This window comes from Cherax quadricarinatus, chromosome 92 (assembly GCF_038502225.1).
Source record: "Cherax quadricarinatus isolate ZL_2023a chromosome 92, ASM3850222v1, whole genome shotgun sequence".
Classification (NCBI taxonomy): domain Eukaryota; kingdom Metazoa; phylum Arthropoda; class Malacostraca; order Decapoda; family Parastacidae; genus Cherax; species Cherax quadricarinatus.
In genome coordinates, this window is record NC_091383.1 from 3,423,235 (window position 1) to 3,445,888 (window position 22,654).

General features: G+C 45.7%; 1 long non-coding RNA gene across 5 annotated transcripts in view; it reads left to right on the forward strand.

Moving 5' to 3' along the window:
• The first annotated feature begins 4,569 nt into the window (after window positions 1–4,569).
• The window catches only part of LOC138855372 (uncharacterized), a 50,884-nt gene continuing 32,799 nt past the window's right edge, over window positions 4,570–22,654 (forward strand). For 3 of the 5 annotated variants that reach the window (XR_011394604.1, XR_011394606.1, XR_011394608.1), the window contains exon 1: window positions 4,570–4,761. This is a non-coding gene — a long non-coding RNA (uncharacterized lncRNA). Of the gene's footprint in view, window positions 4,762–7,605; window positions 7,888–16,740; window positions 16,808–22,654 lie in introns of those variants that run through there. The other 2 variants (XR_011394605.1, XR_011394607.1) reach the window with 2 other exon arrangements.

The window sequence follows — 22,654 nt, forward strand, 5'->3', positions numbered from 1 at the left end:
CTCTGTAATCTTTTGACTACCGCCCACAGGATGGGTATGGGGTGACTACCGCCCACAGGATGGGTATGGGGTGCATAATAAACATATTAAACTAAAACCTGTTTATTGGGGTCCCCCTAATTGCTCTTCATGGGGAGGCTCCCGAGATGCTTCCATAGGTTAACCTTGACTGGTCCATGATATGGGTTTTCTTAGGAGGCTGGTAGGAATTACACAGCTGTGTATGACCCTAGTAGGTTCAGCGCTTGGTATTGTTATAATAATAATAATAATAATAATAATAATAATAATAATAATGGTAAGAATTACGTCTGCAAGCATTATCATGAAACTGTTTATGATTGACCTTAATACCAGCAGGGATACGTTTATTTAGGCCTGTTTCTGCTGGCTCAAAACTTTCCATGGTAACTCTATTATTATTATTACAAAGTCAGTGGTAAACTCACAAGGGTCTTACTGCGCTGTCTGGAAACCCAAGCTGCTTCTCTGAACTGTTTTATCTGCACCCATCATGTTAAGTCTCCCTCATGAAAGTATTGCTGACCCATAGGCTAGCAGGAATACCCCTAAATAGACCTATCCCTACTGGCTTAATTCTTCCTGTAATACTGACCCATAGGCTAGCAGGAATACCCCTAAATAGACCTATCCCTACTGGCTTAATTCTTCCTGTAATACTGACCCATAGGCTAGCAGGAATATCCCTAAATAGACCTATCCCTAGTGGCTTAATTCTTCCTGTAATACTGACCCATAGGCTAGCAGGAATACCCCTAAATAGACCTATCCCTACTGGCTTAATTCTTCCTGTAATACTGACCCATAGGCTAGCAGGAATACCCCTAAATAGACCTATCCCTACTGGCTTAATTCTTCCTGTAATACTGACCCATAGGCTAGCAGGAATACCCCTAAATAGACCTATCCCTACTGGCTTAATTCTTCCTGTAATACTGACCCATAGGCTAGCAGGAATACCCCTAAATAGACCTATCCCTACTGGCTTAATTCTTCCTGTAATACTGACCCATAGGCTAGCAGGAATACCCCTAAATAGACCTATCCCTACTGGCTTAATTCTTCCTGTAATACTGACCCATAGGCTAGCAGGAATACCCCTAAATAGACCTATCCCTACTGGCTTAATTCTTCCTGTAATACTGACCCATAGGCTAGCAGGAATACCCCTAAATAGACCTATCCCTACTGGCTTAATTCTTCCTGTAATACTGACCCATAGGCTAGCAGGAATACCCCTAAATAGACCTATCCCTACTGGCTTAATTCTTCCTGTAATACTGACCCATAGGCTAGCAGGAATACCCCTAAATAGACCTATCCCTACTGGCTTAATTCTTCCTGTAATACTGACCCATAGGCTAGCAGGAATACCCCTAAATAGACCTATCCCTACTGGCTTAATTCTTCCTGTAATACTGACCCATAGGCTAGCAGGAATACCCCTAAATAGACCTATCCCTACTGGCTTAATTCTTCCTGTAATACTGGCCCATAGGCTAGCAGGAATACCCCTAAATAGACCTATCCCTACTGGCTTAATTCTTCCTGTAATACTGACCCATAGGCTAGCAGGAATACCCCTAAATAGACCTATCCCTACTGGCTTAATTCTTCCTGTAATACTGACCCATAGGCTAGCAGGAATACCCCTAAATAGACCTATCCCTACTGGCTTAATTCTTCCTGTAATACTGACCCATAGGCTAGCAGGAATACCCCTAAATAGACCTATCCCTACTGGCTTAATTCTTCCTGTAATACTGACCCATAGGCTAGCAGGAACACTCCTAAATAGGCCTATCCCTACTGGATTATTAAATCTCCCACATAAATTTAACACTGACCCATTGGCCAGCAGAAACAGTTCTAAATAGGCCTATACCTACTGGATTAACTCTCCCTATGAATATAATATTGTATATGATGAAATATAAGTATGACCCATATGCCAATTTGTTGTTATGACTCGTCCAGGTTTAGCACTTCTCTGAATGTTAAAATAATCTGCTCTTAATATAGAGTACTAGTGGTACAATAATCTGCCCTTAATGTAGAGTACTAGTGGTGCAATAATCTGACCATGATGTAGAGTACTAGTGGTACAATAATCTGACCATGATGTAGAGTACTAGTGGTACAATAATCTGACCATGATGTAGAGTACTAGTGGTACAATAATCTGACCATGATGTAGAGTACTAGTGGTACAATAATCTGACCATGATGTAGAGTACTAGTGGTACAATAATCTGCCCTTAATGTAGAGTACTAGTGGTGCAATAATCTGCCCTTAATGTAGAGTACTAGTGGTACAATAATCTGCCCTTCATGTAGAGTACTAGTGGTACAATAATCTGCCCTTCATGTAGAGTACTAGTGGTACAATAATCTGCCCTTAATGTAGAGTACTAGTGGTGCAATAATCTGCCCTTAATGTAGAGTACTAGTGGTACAATAATCTGCCCTTAATGTAGAGTACTAGTGGTACAATAATCTGCCCTTAATGTAGAGTACTAGTGGTACAATAATCTGCCCTTCATGTAGAGTACTAGTGGTACAATAATCTGCCCTTCATGTAGAGTACTAGTGGTGCAATAATCTGACCATGATGTAGAGTACTAGTGGTGCAATAATCTGCCCTTAATGTAGAGTACTAGTGGTACAATAATCTGCCCTTAATGTAGAGTACTAGTGGTGCAATAATCTGACCATGATGTAGAGTACTAGTGGTACAATAATCTGCCCTTAATGTAGAGTACTAGTGGTGCAATAATCTGACCATGATGTAGAGTACTAGTGGTACAATAATCTGACCATGATGTAGAGTACTAGTGGTACAATAATCTGACCATGATGTAGAGTACTAGTGGTACAATAATCTGACCATGATGTAGAGTACTAGTGGTACAATAATCTGCCCTTAATGTAGAGTACTAGTGGTACAATAATCTGACCATGATGTAGAGTACTAGTGGTACAATAATCTGCCCTTAATGTAGAGTACTAGTGGTACAATAATCTGCCCTTAATGTAGAGTACTAGTGGTACAATAATCTGACCATGATGTAGAGTACTAGTGGCACAATAATCTGCCCTTAATGTAGAGTACTAGTGGTACAATAATCTGACCATGATGTAGAGTACTAGTGGTACAATAATCTGACCATGATGTAGAGTACTAGTGGTACAATAATCTGACCATGATGTAGAGTACTAGTGGTACAATAATCTGACCATGATGTAGAGTACTAGTGGTACAATAATCTGACCATGATGTAGAGTACTAGTGGTACAATAATCTGACCATGATGTAGAGTACTAGTGGTACAATAATCTGACCATGATGTAGAGTACTAGTGGTACAATAATCTGACCATGATGTAGAGTACTAGTGGTACAATAATCTGACCATGATGTAGAGTACTAGTGGTACAATAATCTGCCCTTAATGTAGAGTACTAGTGGTACAATAATCTGCCCTTAATGTAGAGTACTAGTGGTACAATAATCTGCCCTTAATGTAGAGTACTAGTGGTACAATAATCTGACCATGATGTAGAGTACTAGTGGCACAATAATCTGCCCTTAATGTAGAGTACTAGTGGTACAATAATCTGCCCTTAATGTAGAGTACTAGTGGTACAATAATCTGCCCTTAATGTAGAGTACTAGTGGTACAATAATCTGCCCTTAATGAAGAGTACTAGTGGTACAATAATCTGCCCTTAATGTAGAGTACTAGTGGCACAATAATCTGCCCTTAATGTAGAGTACTAGTGGTACAATAATCTGCCCTTAATGTAGAGTACTAGTGGTACAATAATCTGCCCTTAATGTAGAGTACTAGTGGTGCAATAATCTGCCCTTAATGTAGAGTACTAGTGGTGCAATAATCTGCCCTTAATGTAGAGTACTAGTGGTACAATAATCTGACCATGATGTAGAGTACTAGTGGTACAATCTGGCCTTCATGTAGAGTACTAGTGGTACAATAATCTGCCCTTAATGTAGAGTACTAGTGGTACAATCTGGCCTTCATGTAGAGTACTAGTGGTACAATAATCTGCCCTTAATGTAGAGTACTAGTGGTACAATCTGGCCTTCATGTAGAGTACTAGTGGTACAATAATCTGCCCTTAATGTAGAGTACTAGTGGTACAATAACCTGCTCTTAATGTAGAGTACTAGTGGTACAATAATCTGCCCTTCATGTAGAGTGCTAGTGGTACAATAATCTGCCCTTCATGTAGAGTACTAGTGGTACAATAATCTGCCCTTCATGTAGAGTACTAGTGGTACAATAGTACCACTAGTACTCTGGTGGTAGTGATTTTGACCAGCTCTACCTGGAGCTCATTACCTTTGTAAATTCTCATGATTATGACCAGATCTAGTTCATTACCATTGTAACTTGCTCAGCTATCAAAACTTTGGAGTCCAGTCCCTGGACCAATTATGTACCTCTGTAATCTTTTGACTCAGGATGGGTATGGAGTGCATAATAAACATATTAAACTAACTGGTAGTGACGGTGTAGTAGTGCCATCTAGTGGTGGTAGTCAGAGTTAGTCAGGTTATCAGTGATGGTGTTACAGTGAAGGTCAGGTCAGTGACCAACCTTAAGGTCACTAAAGGTCAGTTAACCTTCAATGGTCGTACAGGAGAGACGTGTTGCTCCTCCTCCTGCCGCCCCGCCGGCTTTACCGCTTCCTCAGCGTGTTAATACACCTGAATAATGTAAGTATTGCCTAGTTACGTGCTTGTCAGTACAACAGCAAAGTTGAGCTGCAGCTCCTGGTCCCCGATACCAGTTTGGTCACTAAATTATTTTACTAGTCTAGTTTTTCTATGGAGTATAATGCCTTGGAGGGGGGCGGGGGGGGGTTGACCTAAGTGGAGGGGTTTTGATGTGAGGAACTGGAGCTACTCCTCTTCCTCGGATCAAACAATAACTCTCACACTACATAACCCATAATTATCTATGTAGTTCTGGACTATTTTTTTCCATTATTGAAAAATAAGTCAGTGAAGGTCTCTTGATCCAAGTAACTTGCACCTTGTGATCCAGATATAGACTTCCATGTTAACATACTGTTAGTTATCATGTTAATGTGTAAGAAATATTAAAGAAAATAAAGATAGTTTTACTATGTTAAACGTAAATGTTTATATCAGTAATGTTGTTAGTTTATATTACAAGTTTGTGTATATATGTTGATGGTTATAATGTTTATTGTGTGTATATGTTGATGGTTATAATGTTTGTATATATATGTTGATGGTTATAATGTTTGTGAAAATGTGTGTGGACTGCCTCCAAGTGAGTCGCCTACCCTGGCAAACTCTGTTGACACTGAGCTCTGAGGTAGGTACCTCAGCCTCACAAGTGGCTTATAGGACAGATTTTCACAAATGATTGATGTTGCAAGAAACTCGCCTGCATGCACGTATAAAGGACTAACTTACTTGATGTTGCAGCATATATCCTGATCTTCAACTTCCCTAAGCTTAGCCTTAGCCCCTTTGGACTTCCCCTCAGAAACCATGTGCAACCGGGAGCCTTAATTCCTGCAATATTCAGTCGTTATTAGTGTCCTGCCTGCACCTCAGAAATTCCTATACCCAAGAGGGTATGTATCCCCTAGTATAACTATGCAGACACAGACACTAGCTTCCAGACTGCCCTGAGACACTGGTACTTACTGGGCATGCACTGCCTGTTGCACACCGGGCCCACAGATCAAACTCACTCACAATCTTCCCCAGACACTGGCCAGAAATCTACGAGATAAAGTGGAGGTCTTGTCTTACTGTATGGGCCTGACGGAGGAGGTCATCTACGGTACATCGAGGTGCCTCTACCAGATTTCCCCAGGTCTCAAATGTGAAGACACGTGGGGGGCGCCGTCTGCTGATCACGGCACGTCTTGTCCAGTTGGTGTCTGTCTTAAGAAGAACGAGCTGGTCTCTCTTCCAGACCCTCGTCTCTTCGTTCAAACTAGGGCTGCCAGTTCTCCCTAGCTAACTTATCCTAGTGTTTGCCTACATTATCGGCCTATTACTACCTATGTTAAGGTCTTAGGTCTACATTATTATTATCTACAGTTGCCTCAATCCTAATATTAGTGTACTACCAGTAAAACTACCTACTCCTTCCCTGAAGAGTAAATCTATAAATTAAATAAGCTTACCAACAATCCCTGCCAACTCGAGAGAATGCGTTTATGTTTGGGTGGGGTATAAGGGCCGTCCAGCTCAGCCGTTCCATCACGGCCATGCCGGATCTGTCCTGTGGAACTTTAGGGACCAAATAAATTTCCACATATATATGTTGATGGTTATAATGTTTGTGTATATATATGTTGATGGTTATTGTGGAAACTTATTTGGTCCCTAAAGTTCCACAGGACCAATCCGGCATGGCCGTAATAGAATGGCTGAGCTGGGTGGCCCTTAAACCCTCCCAAACAAACAGCATTCTCTCTAGTTGGCGTGGATTGTTGGTAGGCATTTATTTAATTTATAGATTTACCCTTCAGGGAAGGAGTAGGTAGTTTTACTGGTAGTACACTAATATTAGGATCATTGAGGCAACTGTAGACAATAATAATGTAGACCTAAGACCTTAACATAGGTAGTAATAGGCCGATAATGTAGGCAAACTAGGATAAGTTAGCTAGGGAGAACTGGCAGCCCTAGTTTGAACGAAGAGACGAGGGTCTGGAAGAGAGACCAGCTCGTTCTTCTTAAGACAGACACCAACTGGACAAGACGTGCCGTGATCAGCAGACGGCGCCCCCCACGTGTCTTCACATTTGAGACCTGGGGAAATCTGGTAGAGGCACCTCGATGTACCGTAGATGACCTCCTCCATCAGGCCCATACAGTAAGACAAGACCTCCACTTTATCTCGTAGATTTCTGGCCAGTGTCTGGGGAGAATTGTGAGTGAGTTTGATCTGTGGGCCCGGTGTGCAACAGGCAGTGCATGCCCAGTAAGTACCAGTGTCTCAGGGCAGTCTGGAAGCTAGTGTCCGTGTCTGCATAGTTATACTAGGGGATACATACCCTCTTGGATATAGGAATTTCTGAGGTGCAGGCAGGTCACTAATAACGATTGAATATTGCAGGAATTAAGGCTCCCGGTTGCACATGGTTTCTGAGGGGAAGTCCAAAGGGGCTAAGGCTAAGCTTAGGGAAGTTGAAGATCAGGATATATGCTGCAACACCAAGTAAGTTAGTCCTTTATATGTGCATGCAGGCGAGTTTCTTGCAACATCAATCATTTGTGAAAATCTGTCCTATAAGCCACTTGTGAGGCTGAGGTACCCACCTCAGAGCTCAGTGTCAACAGAGTTTGCCAGGGTAGGCGACTCACTTGGAGGCAGTCCACACACAGCAACATTGATCAGTCTGAGCAGTGCTGTGCCAGGCTGTTTGCTGCAACATTGATCATCACAGCAACGTTGATCAGTCTGAGGAGTGCTGTGCCAGGCTCTGTCTGCTGCAACATTAATCAACACAGCAGCATTGATCAGTCTGAGGAGTGTTGTGCCTGGCTGCATCTGCTGCAACATTGATCATCACAGCAACATTGATCAGTCTGAGGAATGCTGTGCCTGGCTGTGTCTGCTTCAACATTGATCAACACAGCAACATTGATCGGTCTGATGAGTGCTGTGCCTGGCTGTGTCTGCTGCAACATTGATCATCACAGCAACATTGATCAGTCTGAGGAGTGTTGTGCCTGGCTGTGTCTGCTGCAACATTGATCAACACAGCAACATTGACCAGTCTGTGGAGCGGAGACAACCACACTAGTAAATGTTATGTGGAGATGCAGCAGTTATAGGCGTCGTCAAAGGTGAGTGGGGCCCCCTTGTAAGGTATTTCCAGGTTACAAGTCCACTGAAGTTTGGTTGTTGAAGCAGATAGTTATTATATTAGGACTCCACTAGCAATAGTGAGGATATATTACCAAAAACAACTGGTGGGAGCTCCTTTGTTGGTGCTAGGGAGGATAGGAATAAGACAGGTAAACATGCACCAACAGGGAATACAGTCACAGAAACCCAATGCAAACATGCACCAACAGTGAATACAGTCACAGAAACCCAAGGCAAACGGAAACCAAGCCTGTGCACATACTTATGCACCTGGTATCTGCAGGCATGGGAAATCTGGAAAAATAGATGGGACGTGCAACTATGACCACCCTAGAAAATGCCGTGCCCATATGACAACAGGAAAATGCAAACTCCCTTCCTGGAAGCTTTTTCACCCTGAAATGTGCCCCTCTTCAGTACAGGAAAGACTGTGCTATAACTTAAATTGCCAGGCACACAATCTGAAGGGGACAAAAAGATACAAAACATCCAGGCCATGGGAAAACCTGGGTAGCCACAGCCACTCAAGAGGGAGAGGCTTTTTAGTGCCAGGAAGAAAAAAAACCTGGCAGGAAATGGCAGAAATCGTACACCAAATCCAGTCATTCGTGGAGTGGAACCACAGTCGATGGCCTCCACTCCAAACCAACAGATACAGATACTAATGCCGGAACCCCCTCCCCCCCAGTACCAACAATACCACCAGTCCGATGACATTCTTCTTTGCAAATATACAGGGTCTAAAGCCAGCAACAAACAACAAAATACCTTTCATCCGTGGACTGCTTGCAGAGGCAAAGGCAATGTTCGCGGCTTTCACTGAGACCCACATAAAGGATCACTTTGACAACGAAATATGGATCCCAGGTTACAACCTATACAGATGTGACAGAGTGAACAGGCAAAAAGAGGGGGGGGGTTGGCCTGTACATTGCAGAGTCACTTGTGTGCACAGAACTGCTGAATGCCTCAAATGATGTAGTGGAAGTTTTAGCAGTAAAGATCGAGAACCAAAACCTAGTCATTGTGGTAAAGGAATAACAGGAAAAGTCGGTCGATGGATCTATAATTTCCTCACTAACAGAACACAGAGAGTAGTCGTCAACAGAGTAAAGTCCGAGGCAGCTACGGTGAAAAGCTCTGTTCCACAAGGCACAGTACTCGCTCCCATCTTGTTCCTCATCCTTATATCCGACATAGACAAGGATGTCAGCCACAGCACCGTGTCTTCCTTTGCAGATGACACCCGAATCTGCATGACAGTGTCTTCCATTGCAGACACTGCAAAGCTCCAGGCAGACATCAACCAAATCTTTCAGTGGGCTGCAGAAAACAATATGAAGTTCAACGATGAGAAATTTCAATTACTCAGATATGGTAAACATGAGGAAATTAAATCTTCATCAGAGTACAAAACAAATTCTGGCCACAAAATAGAGCGAAACACCAACGTCAAAGACCTGGGAGTGATCATGTCGGAGGATCTCACCTTCAAGGACCATAACATTGTATCAATCGCATCTGCTAGAAAAATGACAGGATGGATAATGAGAACCTTCAAAACTAGGGAGGCCAAGCCCATGATGACACTCTTCAGGTCACTTGTTCTATCTAGGCTGGAATATTGCTGCACACTAACAGCACCTTTCAAGGCAGGTGAAATTGCCGACCTAGAAAATGTACAGAGAACTTTCACGGTGCGCATAACGGAGATAAAACACCTCAATTATTGGGAGCGCTTGAGGTTCCTAAACCTGTATTCCCTGGAACGCAGGCGGGAGAGATACATGATTATATACACCTGGAAAATCCTAGAGGGACTAGTACCGAACTTGCACACGAAAATCACCCACTACGAAAGCAAAAGACTTGGCAGACGATGCACCATCCCCCCAATGAAAAGCAGGGGTGTCACTAGCACGTTAAGAGACCATACAATAAGTGTCAGGGGCCCGAGACTGTTCAACTGCCTCCCAGCACACATAAGGGGGATTACCAACAGACCCCTGGCAGTCTTCAAGCTGGCACTGGACAAGCACCTAAAGTCAGTTCCGGATCAGCCGGGCTGTGGCTCGTATGTTGGTTTGCGTGCAGCCAGCAGCAACAGCCTGGTTGATCAGGCTCTGATCCACCAGGAGGCCTGGTCTCAGACCGGGCCGCGGGGGCGTTGACCCCCGGAACTCTCTCCAGGTAAACTCCAGGTAATACAAGCCTCCGGATGCAACATCCCAGCAATTCCAGGAACAGCTGTTAAAAATTGACCACTGTCTGGAAAATCTGCCAGCTCCTGCACCCAACACCTTGCTCCTGGGGGATTTCAATTTAAGGCACCTAAAATGGAGGAATATAGCAAATAATATTGTTGCAGTAATAACACCAGGAGGCAGCTCTGATGAAAACTCACACTCACACGAGCTTTTAAATCTCTGCACAAAATTCAATTTAAACCAGCAAATAATAGAGCCTACTAGACTGGAGAATACACTAGACCTCATCTTCACTAACAATGATGATCTGATACGAAATGTCACCATATCAAAAACAATATACTCAGATCCCAACATAATTGAGGTTCAAACATGTATGCGTGGAGCCCCAGACCGACATAATGAGATTAGTCACGAGGGAGCATTCACCAAATTCAACTTCAATAACAAAAACATAAAGTGGGACCAAGTAAACCAAATCCTAACTGATATAAGCTGGGAAGATATACTAAGCAACATAGACCCCAACTTATGCCTAGAACAGATTAACTCGGTGGTGCTCGATGTATGCACAAGGCTTATTCCTCTAAGAAAAAGGAGTAGATGTAAAACAGAAAGAGACAGGCGCTCCCTCTACAGGCGACGGAAAAGAATAACAGAGCGGCTAAAAGAGGTCAATATATCTGAAATGCGTAGGAAGACACTGGTCAGAGAAATAGCAAGCATCGAACTTAAGCTAAAGGAATCTTATAGGAGTTGGGAATCGCGGGAAGAACTAAAAGCCATAAATGAAATCGAAAGAAACCCAAAGTATTTCTTCTATGCCAAATCAAAGTCGAGAACAACGTCCAGTATTGGGCCCCTACTTAAACAAGATGGGTCCTACACAGATGACAGCAAGGAAATGAGTGAGCTACTCAAGTCCCAATATGACTCTGTTTTTAGCAACCCGCTAACCAGACTGAGAGTCGAAGATCAAAATGAATTTTTTATGAGAGAGACACAGAATTTGGTTAACAGAAGCCTATCTGATGTTATCCTGACGCCAAATGACTTCGAACAGGCGATAAATGACATGCCCATGCACTCTGCTCCAGGGCCAGACTCATGGAACTCCGTGTTCATCAAGAACTGCAAGAAGCCCCTATCACGAGCTTTTACCATCCTATGGAGAGGGAGCATGGACACGGGGGTCGTCCCCCAGTTAATAAAAACAACAGACATAGCCCCACTCCACAAAGGGGGCAGTAAAGCAACAGCAAAGAACTACAGACCGATAGCACTAACATCCCATATCATAAAAATCTTTGAAAGGGTCCTAAGAAGCAAGATCACCACCCATCTAGAAACCCATCAATTACACAACCCAGGGCAACATGGGTTTAGAACAGGTCGCTCCTGTCCGTCTCAACTATTGGATCACTACGACAAGGTCCTAGATGCACTAGAAGACAAAAAGAATGCAGATGTAATATATACAGACTTTGCAGAAGCCTTCGACAAGTGTGACCATGGCGTAATAGCGCACAAAATGCGTGCTAAAGGAATAACAGGAAAAGTCGGTCGATGGATCTATAATTTCCTCACTAACAGAACACAGAGAGTAGTAGTCAACAGAGTAAAGTCCGAGGCAGGCACGGTGAAAAGCTCTGTTCCACAAGGCACAGTACTTGCTCCCATCTTGTTCCTCATCCTTATATCCGACATAGACAAGGATGTCAGCCACAGCACCGTGTCTTCCTTTGCAGATGACACCCGAATCTGCATGACAGTGTCTTCCATTGCAGACACTGCAAGGCTCCAGGCAGACATCAACCAAATCTTTCAGTGGGCTGCAGAAAACAATATGAAGTTCAACGATGAGAAATTTCAATTACTCAGATATGGCAAACATGAGGAAATTAAATCTTCATCAGAGTACAAAACAAATTCTGGCCACAAAATAGAGCGAAACACCAACGTCAAAGACCTGGGAGTGATCATGTCGGAGGATCTCACCTTCAAGGACCATAACATTGTATCAATCGCATCTGCTAGAAAAATGACAGGATGGATAATGAGAACCTTCAAAACTAGGGAGGCCAAACCCATGATGACACTCTTCAGGTCACTTGTTCTATCTAGGCTGGAATATTGCTGCACACTAACAGCACCTTTCAAGGCAGGTGAAATTGCTGACCTAGAAAATTTACAGAGAACCTTCACGGCGCGCATAACGAAGATAAAACACCTTAATTACTTGGAGCGCTTGAGGTTCCTAAACCTGTATTCCCTGGAACGCAGGAGGGAGAGATACATGATTATATACACCTGGAAAATCCTAGAGGGACTAGTACCGAACTTGCACACGAAAATCACTCACTACGAAAGCAAAAGACTTGGCAGACGATGCAACATCCCCCCAATGAAAAGCAGGGGTGTCACTTGCATGTTAAGAGACCATACAATAAGTGTCAGGGGCCCGAGACTGTTCAACTGCCTCCCAGCATACATAAGGGGGATTACCAACAGACCCCTGGCAGTCTTCAAGCTGGCACTGGACAAGCACATAAAGTCGGTTCCTGACCAGCCGGGCTGTGGCTCGTACGTTGGTTTGCGTGCAGCCAACAGTAACAGCCTGGTTGATCAGGCTCTGATCCACCATGAGGCCTGGTCACAGATCGGGCCGCGGGGGCGTTGACCTCCGGAACTCTCTCCAGGTAAACTCCAGGAAGGTGCTGGGAAGGGTATAGGAAAGATTTTAAGCAATTGATATCATAAGTAGCTTAGTGGGAAGTATCTCATCTCCCGACCAGAGAAGAAATCTCTGGCCAGGAAATAATGAGGAATGTATTCTATAGGTTACCTTGAATGGGATGTAGATAAGAATTGGAGAAATGGGTTGTAAAGCTTAGACCTGAAGACTGATTAGATTTTTAGAAGTTTTAGTTAGTCTAATATCTATATTACGCAGGTGATACCCATCTTGCACGAGTGCAGGAAGCTGAGATGAAATGTGTGATGTATCATGGGTCAGTTGGCTGCCTTCTAGCACACATGCGGGGACTTACTAATAGACCCCTGGCTGTTTTCAGGAAGGCGCTGGACAGGCACCTAAAGTCAGTAACTGGGGGGGGGGTCTCATTGTGACTCACGTGGAGGCTTTTCTCGCCTCTCACCCCCTCCATGTTTTAAATACGGGTACTCCCACCCATTTTGATCCTCGTACTCATACTCTCTCTCGCATCGATCTATCAGTCTGCTCTTCCTCCACTGCACTAGACTTCACCTGGTCTGTTCTACCGGACTTACATGACAGCGATCATTTTCCAATCATTCTTACTTCTCCTTCCTATTCACCACCTTTCCATAGCCCTCGCTGGCAATTTGATCGGGCAAATTGGGATCTTTACTCACACCTCACTGCTTTTAGTGAGGTTCCTTCTTCATCCTCCATTGATAAGCTCCTACACCTCTTCTCGACGTCAGTTTATACCGCAGCTTCTCATTCTATACCCCAAACCTCAGGCAGGCATTCTCAGAAGTTCGTGCCTTGGTGGTCTCCTGCTTGTGCTCATGCAGTACGTTTGAAACGTGCTGCATGGGGCAGGTACCGGTACAATAGAACCGCTGAGAAACTTCTTGATTTTAAGCAGAAGCGTGTGATCGCTCACCGTGTCATCCGTGAAGCTAAACGCACTTGTTGGCGAGACTATGTTTCCACCATCACCTCTGCTTCTTCTATGAGTGCAGTCTGGAAAAAAGTGAGGAAATTGAGTGGTAAATACTCTCCTGACCTGGCTCCTGTTCTACGGGTCGCTGGTGTTGATGTAGCAAACCCTCTCGACGTTGCCATTGAACTTGGCACACATCTGGTCCGTATTTCCCGGGGGCTCCATCTATGCCCCTCGTTTCTTTCCTCAAAGTCTGCAAGAGAGTTAGTACCCTTGGACTTTTCTTCTCTCAGAGAAGAACAGTATAATGTGCCTTTTACACTTCAAGAACTAGAGGCAACGCTCTCAGCTTGCCGATCATCGGCAGTTGGGCCTGACGACATTCATATTCGTATGTTACAACATTTATATCGGTCAGCCCTTGTAGTCCTCTTACACCTCTTCAATTTTATTTGAGCACAAGGAGTTCTTCCCCAGCTGTGGAAATCTGCCATTGTTCTCCCTTTCTGCAAACCGGGTAGTACAGGACATGATGCCTCCCACTATCGTCCCATCGCTCTTACTAGTGCAGTTTGCAAAGTGATGGAACGTCTCGTATATTTAGAGACCCAGTCTCTCCGCTAGTCAATATGGCTTTCGTAAGGGTCGTTCTACCATAGACCCCTTACTACGCTTGGATACGTATGTTCGTAATGCCTTTGCGAATGATCACTCAGTTATTGCCATATTTTTTGACCTTGAGAAGGCATATGACACAACTTGGAGGTATAATATTTTGGCCCAGGCCCATTCCTTAGGCCTCCGAGGCAATCTACCATCCTTCCTTAAGAACTTTTTAACTGACAGACATTTCCGTGTTCGAGTCAATAATGTTCTTTCCCCGGACTTCGTCCAAGCTGAAGGTGTCCCTCAGGGATGTGTTCTAAGCACAACACTTTTTCTCCTTGCTATAAATGATTTGGCCTCTGTTCTTCCACCCAATATTTGGTCATCACTCTATGTTGATGACTTCGCTATTGCTTGTGCAGGCGCTGACTGTCATCTCATTGCAGTTTCTCTCCAGCATGCGGTCGACCGTGTTTCCACTTGGGCCACCACGCATGGGTTTAAATTTTCAAGTACCAAAACTCGCCAAATTACTTTCACTAGACGCTCTGTCATCTCCGATCATCCTTTGTATTTCTATGGCTCCCGTATCCCCGAACGTGATACAGTCAGGTTTCTAGGCCTTCTCTTTGACCGTAGGTTATCCTGGAAACCTCACATTACCTCTCTGAAGGCAACTTTTCACAGCCGGCTAAACCTTCTTAAAACCCTTGCTCATCTTTCCTGGGGAGCTGATCGTCGAACTCTGCTTCGCTTACATTCAGCCCTCGTTTTATCGAAACGCTCTTCCCCTGTTGAGAGCCTCTATGCAGAAGCGAATGTTCCATCCTTGTCTGATCGCCGTGATGCCCATTGCCTTCGCTACTATGCACGCTCTCACGATCTCCACAATCCTTCCATTTATAGAATGGTCACTGATATTAGTAGACATTCTTTATTCGTTCGCCGCCCCTGTTTACTCCGTCCCTTTACTCTTCGCCTACATTCACTCTTGTCTTCCCTTCAGTTACCACCTTTATATGTTCATGTAGCATCTCACTTTTCCCTACCCCCCTGGGAAGTTCCAGCTGTTCGGGTTTGTTCTTTCTCACTCCCTTGCTCGAAAGCTCAACTGCCTATGGTGGCTTCCCGCTCTCTTTTTCTTGATCACTTCTACTCCCATTCTCATGCCACCGCTGTGTACACAGATGGCTCTAAGTCTTCAGATGGCGTCGGATTCACAGCAGTGTTTCCGGACAGCGTCGTGCTGGGGCATTTACTATCTTCGGCTAGCATTTTTACTGCTGAACTGTATGCCATTCTTGCAGCACTTATTCGTATCGCATCTATGCCTGTGTCATCATTTGTGGTAGTCTCAGACTCCCTTAGTGCTCTACAGGCTATACGAAAATTTGATACATCTCACCCCCTAGTTCTTCGTATCCAACTTTGGCTACGCAGTATCTCTACGAAGCATAAAGATATTATTTTTTGTTGGGTCCCTTGTCATGTCGACGTACAGGGCAATGAACAGGAAGACACTGCTGCGCGGTCAACAGTACATGACCTACCAATTTCCTATAGAGGTGTTCCATTTCTGGACTATTTTGCTGCAATAGCTACCAACCTTCACGCCCATTGGCAACAACGTTGGTCAACTCTGCTTGGTAACAAACTTCATTCTATTAAACCGAGCATAGGTTACTGGCCGTCTTCTTGTCATCAGTGCCGTGGTTGGGAGACCACTCTCTCCCGTCTTCGCATTGGCCACACTCGTCTTACTCATGGGTATCTCATGGAGAGGCACCCTGTACCTCTCTGTGAGCAGTGTCAAGTTCCAGTATCGATTAGCCACATTCTGTTAGACTGCCCCCTCTATCAACGAGCACGCAGAATTTACCTCCAACGCCGTCTTCGTTCTACTACTCTCTCTTTACCTTCCCTTCTTGCTGATGGACCCTCCTTTAATCCTGACTCTCTCATTGACTTCTTGACAACGACTGATTTGCTCCACAAACTCTGATGATGATACCTTACGCACTCCCCTCAGCCCTTTCTAGCTCAGTCTCTTGCTGCCCTTTACCCTTTCACCATCCACTGCTCCGCTGTTATCCATAACCTATTACTCATCCACCTCCCTTTTGCCACCTGATGCCCTCGCTTCCTTCCTGCCCTGCAGCGCTGTATAGCCCTTGTGGCTTAGCGCTTCTTTTTGATTATAATAATAATCAGACTACTACTTGATAGCTATAACAGAACACAAAGTTGCAACACTCGCATCCCTCGTGTCCATGTGGAAATTTATTCGGTCCCCCAAAATTCCAGGGACCGGGTTCACTGTACCGGGCTCACTGTAGGTAAGTTTTAGGTTCCCTTAACATCCACCATAACAAACACTAGATGGCTGAGGCAGCGAGTTTGCTGATACATTTACCCTTTATGGAAGGTTTTAGGTAGGATTATTATTAACTAATATTAGTATTAATAATGTAGCCTTAGACCTTGATATAGGTAGGCTTAGACCTTGATATAGGCTTAGACCTTGATATAGGTAGGCTTAGACCTTGATATAGGTAGGCTTAGACCTTGATATAGGTAGGCTTAGACCTTGATTTAGGCTTAGACCTTACCCCTTCAAGGCTGGCGACATTGCAGGCCTGGAGAATGTAAGATAAGATAAGATAAGATTTCGTTCGGATTTTTAACCCCGGAGGGTTAGCCACCCAGGATAACCCAAGAAAGTCAGTGCGTCATCGAGGACTGTCTAACTTATTTCCATTGGGGTCCTTAATCTTGTCCCCCAGGATGCCACCCACACCAGTCGACTAACACCCAGGTACCTATTTGCTGCTAGGTGAACAGGACAACAGGTGTAAGGAAACGTGTCGAATGTTTCCACCCGCCGGGAATCGAACCCGGGCCCTCCGTGTGTGAAGCGGGAGCTTTAGCCACCAGGCCACCGGGCCACCGAGTACAAAGTACAAAGAACTTTCACGGCACATAAGTACACTGAGGCACCTAAATTACTGGAAACGGTTGAAGGTCCTTGATCTGTATTCCCTGGAACACAGGCGAGAGAGATACATGCAACCATATGACCTGTCTTTGTAATACTTGTGCTTTATAGTTATCTGTTTACAATAATGTTTTATCACTGATTTCATCATTGCTTAGTTAATTTTAAGTTAATTTTAAGCCAGCCCGTAATGCTATGCATAGTATAAGAGGCTTTGGCATGCTGCTCTTATTTTTTGTACCTCTGTATGTGTGCTCAAATTGTAAATAAATAAATAAAATAAATAAATAAATAAACAATATACATTTGGAAGGTCCTGGAGGGATTGATACCAAACTTGCACACGAATATCACTCCATATGACAGCGAAAGACTGGGCAGGAGATGCAACATTCTCACAATGAACAGCAGAGGCGCCACGAGTACACTGAGAGACAACACACCAAGTGTCTGGGGCCCAAGACTGTTCAGTTGCCTCCCAGCATACATAAGGGGGATTACCAATAGACTCCTGGCTGTTAAGATTCCTGGCTGTCTTCAAGAAGGCAATGGACAGGCACCTAAAGTCAGTACCTGACCAACTGGGCTGTGGTTCGTACGTCAGGTTGTGAGCTGCCAGCAGTAACAGCCTGGTTGATCAGACTCTGATCGACCGTGAGGCCTGGTCTCAAACCGATCCACAGGGGCGTTTACCCCCGGAACCCTGTTCAGGTAAACTCCAGGTAGAGTGAACTATCAGCCCCCAGCTTGAAGGTACAGTGAACTATCAGGCCCCAGCTTGAAGGTAGAGTGAACTATCAGCCCCCAGCTTGAAGGTAGAGTGAACTATCAGCCCCAGCTTGAAGGTACAGTGAACTATCAGCCCCCAGCTTGAAGGTAGAGTGAACTATCAGCCCCCAGCTTGAAGGTAGAGTGAACTATCAGCCCCCAGCTTGAAGGTACAGTGAACTATCAGCCCCCAGCTTGAAGGTAGAGTGAACTATCAGCCCCCAGCTTGAAGGTAGAGTGAACTATCAGCCCCAGCTTGAAGGTACAGTGAACTATCAGCCCCCAGCTTGAAGGTAGAGTGAACTATCAGCCCCCAGCTTGAAGGTACAGTGAACTATCAGCCCCCAGCTTGAAGGCACAGTGAACTATCAGCCCCCAGCTTGAAGGTACAGTGAACTATCAGGCCCCAGCTTGAAGGTAGAGTGAACTATCAGCCCCCAGCTTGAAGGTACAGTGAACTATCAGCCCCCAGCTTGAAGGTACAGTGAACTATCAGGCCCCAGCTTGAAGGTAGAGTGAACTATCAGCCCCCAGCTTGAAGGTACAGTGAACTATCAGCCCCCAGCTTGAAGGTACAGTGAACTATCAGCCCCCAGCTTGAAGGTACAGTGAACTATCAGCCCCCAGCTTGAAGGTACAGTGAACTATCAGCCCCCAGCTTGAAGGTACAGTGAACTATCAGCCCCCAGCTTGAAGGTACAGTGAACTATCAGCCCCCAGCTTGAAGGTACAGTGAACTATCAGGCCCCAGCTTGAAGGTAGAGTGAACTATCAGCCCCCAGCTTGAAGGTACAGTGAACTATCAGCCCCCAGCTTGAAGGTACAGTGAACTGTCAGCCCCCAGCTTGAAGGTACAGTGAACTATCAGCCCCCAGCTTGAAGGTACAGTGAACTATCAGCCCCCAGCTTGAAGGTACAGTGAACTATCAGCCCCCAGCTTGAAGGTACAGTGAACTATCAGCCCCCAGCTTGAAGGTACAGTGAACTATCAGCCCCCAGCTTGAAGGTACAGTGAACTATCAGCCCCCAGCTTGAAGGTACAGTGAACTATCAGCCCCCAGCTTGAAGGTAGAGTGAACTATCAGCCCCCAGATTGAAGGTAGAGTGATCAGCCCCCAGCTTGAAGGTAGAGTGAACTATCAGCCCCCAGCTTGAAGGTAGAGTGAACTATCAGCCCCCAGCTTGAAGGTACAGTGAACTATCAGCCCCCAGCTTGAAGGTAGAGTGAACTATCAGCCCCCAGCTTGAAGGTACACTGAACTATCAGCCCCCAGCTAGAAGGTACAGTGAACTATCAGCCCCCAGCTTGAAGGTACAGTGAACTATCAGCCCCCAGCTTGAAGGTACAGTGAACTATCAGCCCCCAGCTTGAAGGTAGAGTGAACTATCAGCCTCCAGCTTGAAGGTACACTAAACTATCAGCCCCCAGCTTGAAGGTACAGTGAACTATCAGCCCCCAGCTTGAAGGTACAGTGAACTATCAGCCCCCAGCTTGAAGGTACAGTGAACTATCAGCCCCCAGCTTGAAGGTAGAGTGAACTATCAGCCCCCAGCTTGAAGGTACAGTGAACTATCAGCCCCCAGCTTGAAGGTACACTGAACTATCAGCCCCCAGCTTGAAGGTAGAGTGAACTATCAGCCCCCAGCTTGAAGGTACACTGAACTATCAGCCCCCAGCTTGAAGGTACAGTGAACTATCAGCCCCCAGCTTGAAGGTACAGTGAACTATCAGCCCCCAGCTTGAAGGTACAGTGAACTATCAGCCCCCAGCTTGAAGGTACAGTGAACTATCAGGTCCCAGCTTGAAGGTAGAGTGAACTATCAGCCCCCAGCTTGAAGGTACAGTGAACTATCAGCCCCCAGCTTGAAGGTACAGTGAACTATCAGCCCCCAGCTTGAAGGTACAGTGAACTATCAGCCCCCAGCTTGAAGGTACAGTGAACTATCAGCCCCCAGCTTGAAGGTACAGTGAACTATCAGCCCCCAGCTTGAAGGTACAGTGAACTATCAGCCCCCAGCTTGAAGGTACAGTGAACTATCAGCCCCCAGCTTGAAGGTACAGTGAACTATCAGCCCCCAGCTTGAAGGTACAGTGAACTATCAGCCCCCAGCTTGAAGGTACAGTGAACTATCAGCCCCCAGCTTGAAGGTACAGTGAACTATCAGCCCCCAGCTTGAAGGTACAGTGAACTATCAGCCCCCAGCTTGAAGGTACAGTGAACTATCAGCCCCCAGCTTGAAGGTAGAGTGAACTATCAGCCCCCAGCTTGAAGGTACAGTGAACTATCAGCCCCCAGCTTGAAGGTACAGTGAACTATCAGCCCCCAGCTTGAAGGTACAGTGAACTATCAGCCCCCAGCTTGAAGGTAGAGTGAACTATCAGCCCCAAGCTTGAAGGTAGAGTGAACTATCAGCCCCCAGCTTGAAGGTAGAGTGAACTATCAGCCCCCAGCTTGAAGGTAGAGTGAACTATCAGCCCCCAGCTTGAAGGTAGAGTGAACTATCAGCCCCCAGCTTGAAGGTACAGTGAACTATCAGCCCCCAGCTTGAAGGTACAGTGAACTATCAGCCCCCAGCTTGAAGGTACAGTGAACTATCAGCCCCCAGCTTGAAGGTACAGTGAACTATCAGCCCCCAGCTTGAAGGTACACTGAACTATCAGCCCCCAGCTTGAAGGTAGAGTGAACTATCAGCCCCCAGCTTGAAGGTACACTGAACTATCAGCCCCCAGCTTGAAGGTACAGTGAACTATCAGCCCCCAGCTTGAAGGTACAGTGAACTATCAGCCCCCAGCTTGAAGGTAGAGTGAACTATCAGCCCCAAGCTTGAAGGTAGAGTGAACTATCAGCCCCCAGCTTGAAGGTAGAGTGAACTATCAGCCCCCAGCTTGAAGGTAGAGTGAACTATCAGCCCCCAGCTTGAAGGTAGAGTGAACTATCAGCCCCCAGCTTGAAGGTACAGTGAACTATCAGCCCCCAGCTTGAAGGTACAGTGAACTATCAGCCCCCAGCTTGAAGGTACAGTGAACTATCAGCCCCCAGCTTGAAGGTACAGTGAACTATCAGCCCCCAGCTTGAAGGTACACTGAACTATCAGCCCCCAGCTTGAAGGTACAGTGAACTATCAGCCCCAGCTTGAAGGTACAATGAACTATCAGCCCCCAGCTTGAAGGTAGAGTGAACTATCAGCCCCCAGCTTGAAGGTACACTGAACTATCAGCCCCCAGCTTGAAGGTACAGTGAACTATCAGCCCCAGCTTGAAGGAACAGTGAACTATCAGCCCCCAGCTTGAAGGTACAGTGAACTACCAGCCCCCAGCTTGAAGGTACATTGAACTATCAGCCCCCAGCTTGAAGGTACAGTGAACTATCAGCCCCCAGCTTGAAGGTACAGTGAACTATCAGGCCCCAGCTTGAAGGTACAGTGAACTATCAGCCCCCAGCTTGAAGGTACAGTGAACTATCAGCCCCCAGCTTGAAGGTACAGTGAACTATCAGCCCCCAGCTTGAAGGTACAGTGAACTATCAGCCCCCAGCTTGAAGGTACAGTGAACTATCAGCCCCCAGCTTGAAGGTACAGTGAACTATCAGCCCCCAGCTTGAAGGTAGAGTGAACTCTCAGCCCCCAGCTTGAAGGTACAGTGAACTATCAGCCCCCAGCTTGAAGGTAGTGAACTATCAGCCTCCAGCTTGAAGGTACAGTGAACTATCAGCCCCCAGCTTGAAGGTACAGTGAACTATCAGCCCCCAGCTTGAAGGTACAGTGAACTATCAGCCCCCAGCTTGAAGGTAGAGTGAACTATCAGCCCCCAGCTTGAAGGTACAGTGAACTATCAGCCCCCAGCTTGAAGGTAAGTGAACTACCAGCCCCCAGCTTGAAGGTGAACTATCAGCCCCCAGCTTGAAGGTACAGTGAACTATCAGCCCCCAGCACTGAACTATCAGCCCCCAGCTTGAAGGTACAGTGAACTATCAGCCCCCAGCTTGAAGGTAAGTGAACTATCAGCCCCCAGCTTGTCAGCACTCCAGCACAGTGAACTATCAACTATCAGAACTATCCCCCAGCTTGAAGGTACAGTGAACTATCAGCCCCCAGCTTGAAGGTAGAGTGAACTATCAGCCCCCAGCTTGAAGGTACAGTGAACTATCAGCCCCCAGCTTGAAGGTACAGTGAACTATCAGCCCCCAGCTTGAAGGTACAGTGAACTATCAGCCCCCAGCAGTGAACTATCAGCCCCAGCTTGAAGGTACAGTGAACTATCAGCCCCCAGCTTGAAGGTACAGTGAACTATCAGCCCCCAGCTTGAAGGTACACTGAACTATCAGCCCCCAGCTTGAAGGTAGATTGAACTATCAGCCTCCAGCTTGAAGGTACACTGAACTATCAGCCCCCAGCTTGAAGGTAGAGTGAACTATCAGCCCCCAGCTTGAAGGTACAGTGAACTATCAGCCCCCAGCTTGAAGGTACAGAGAACTGTCAGCCCCCAGCTTGAAGGTACAGTGAACTATCAGCCCCC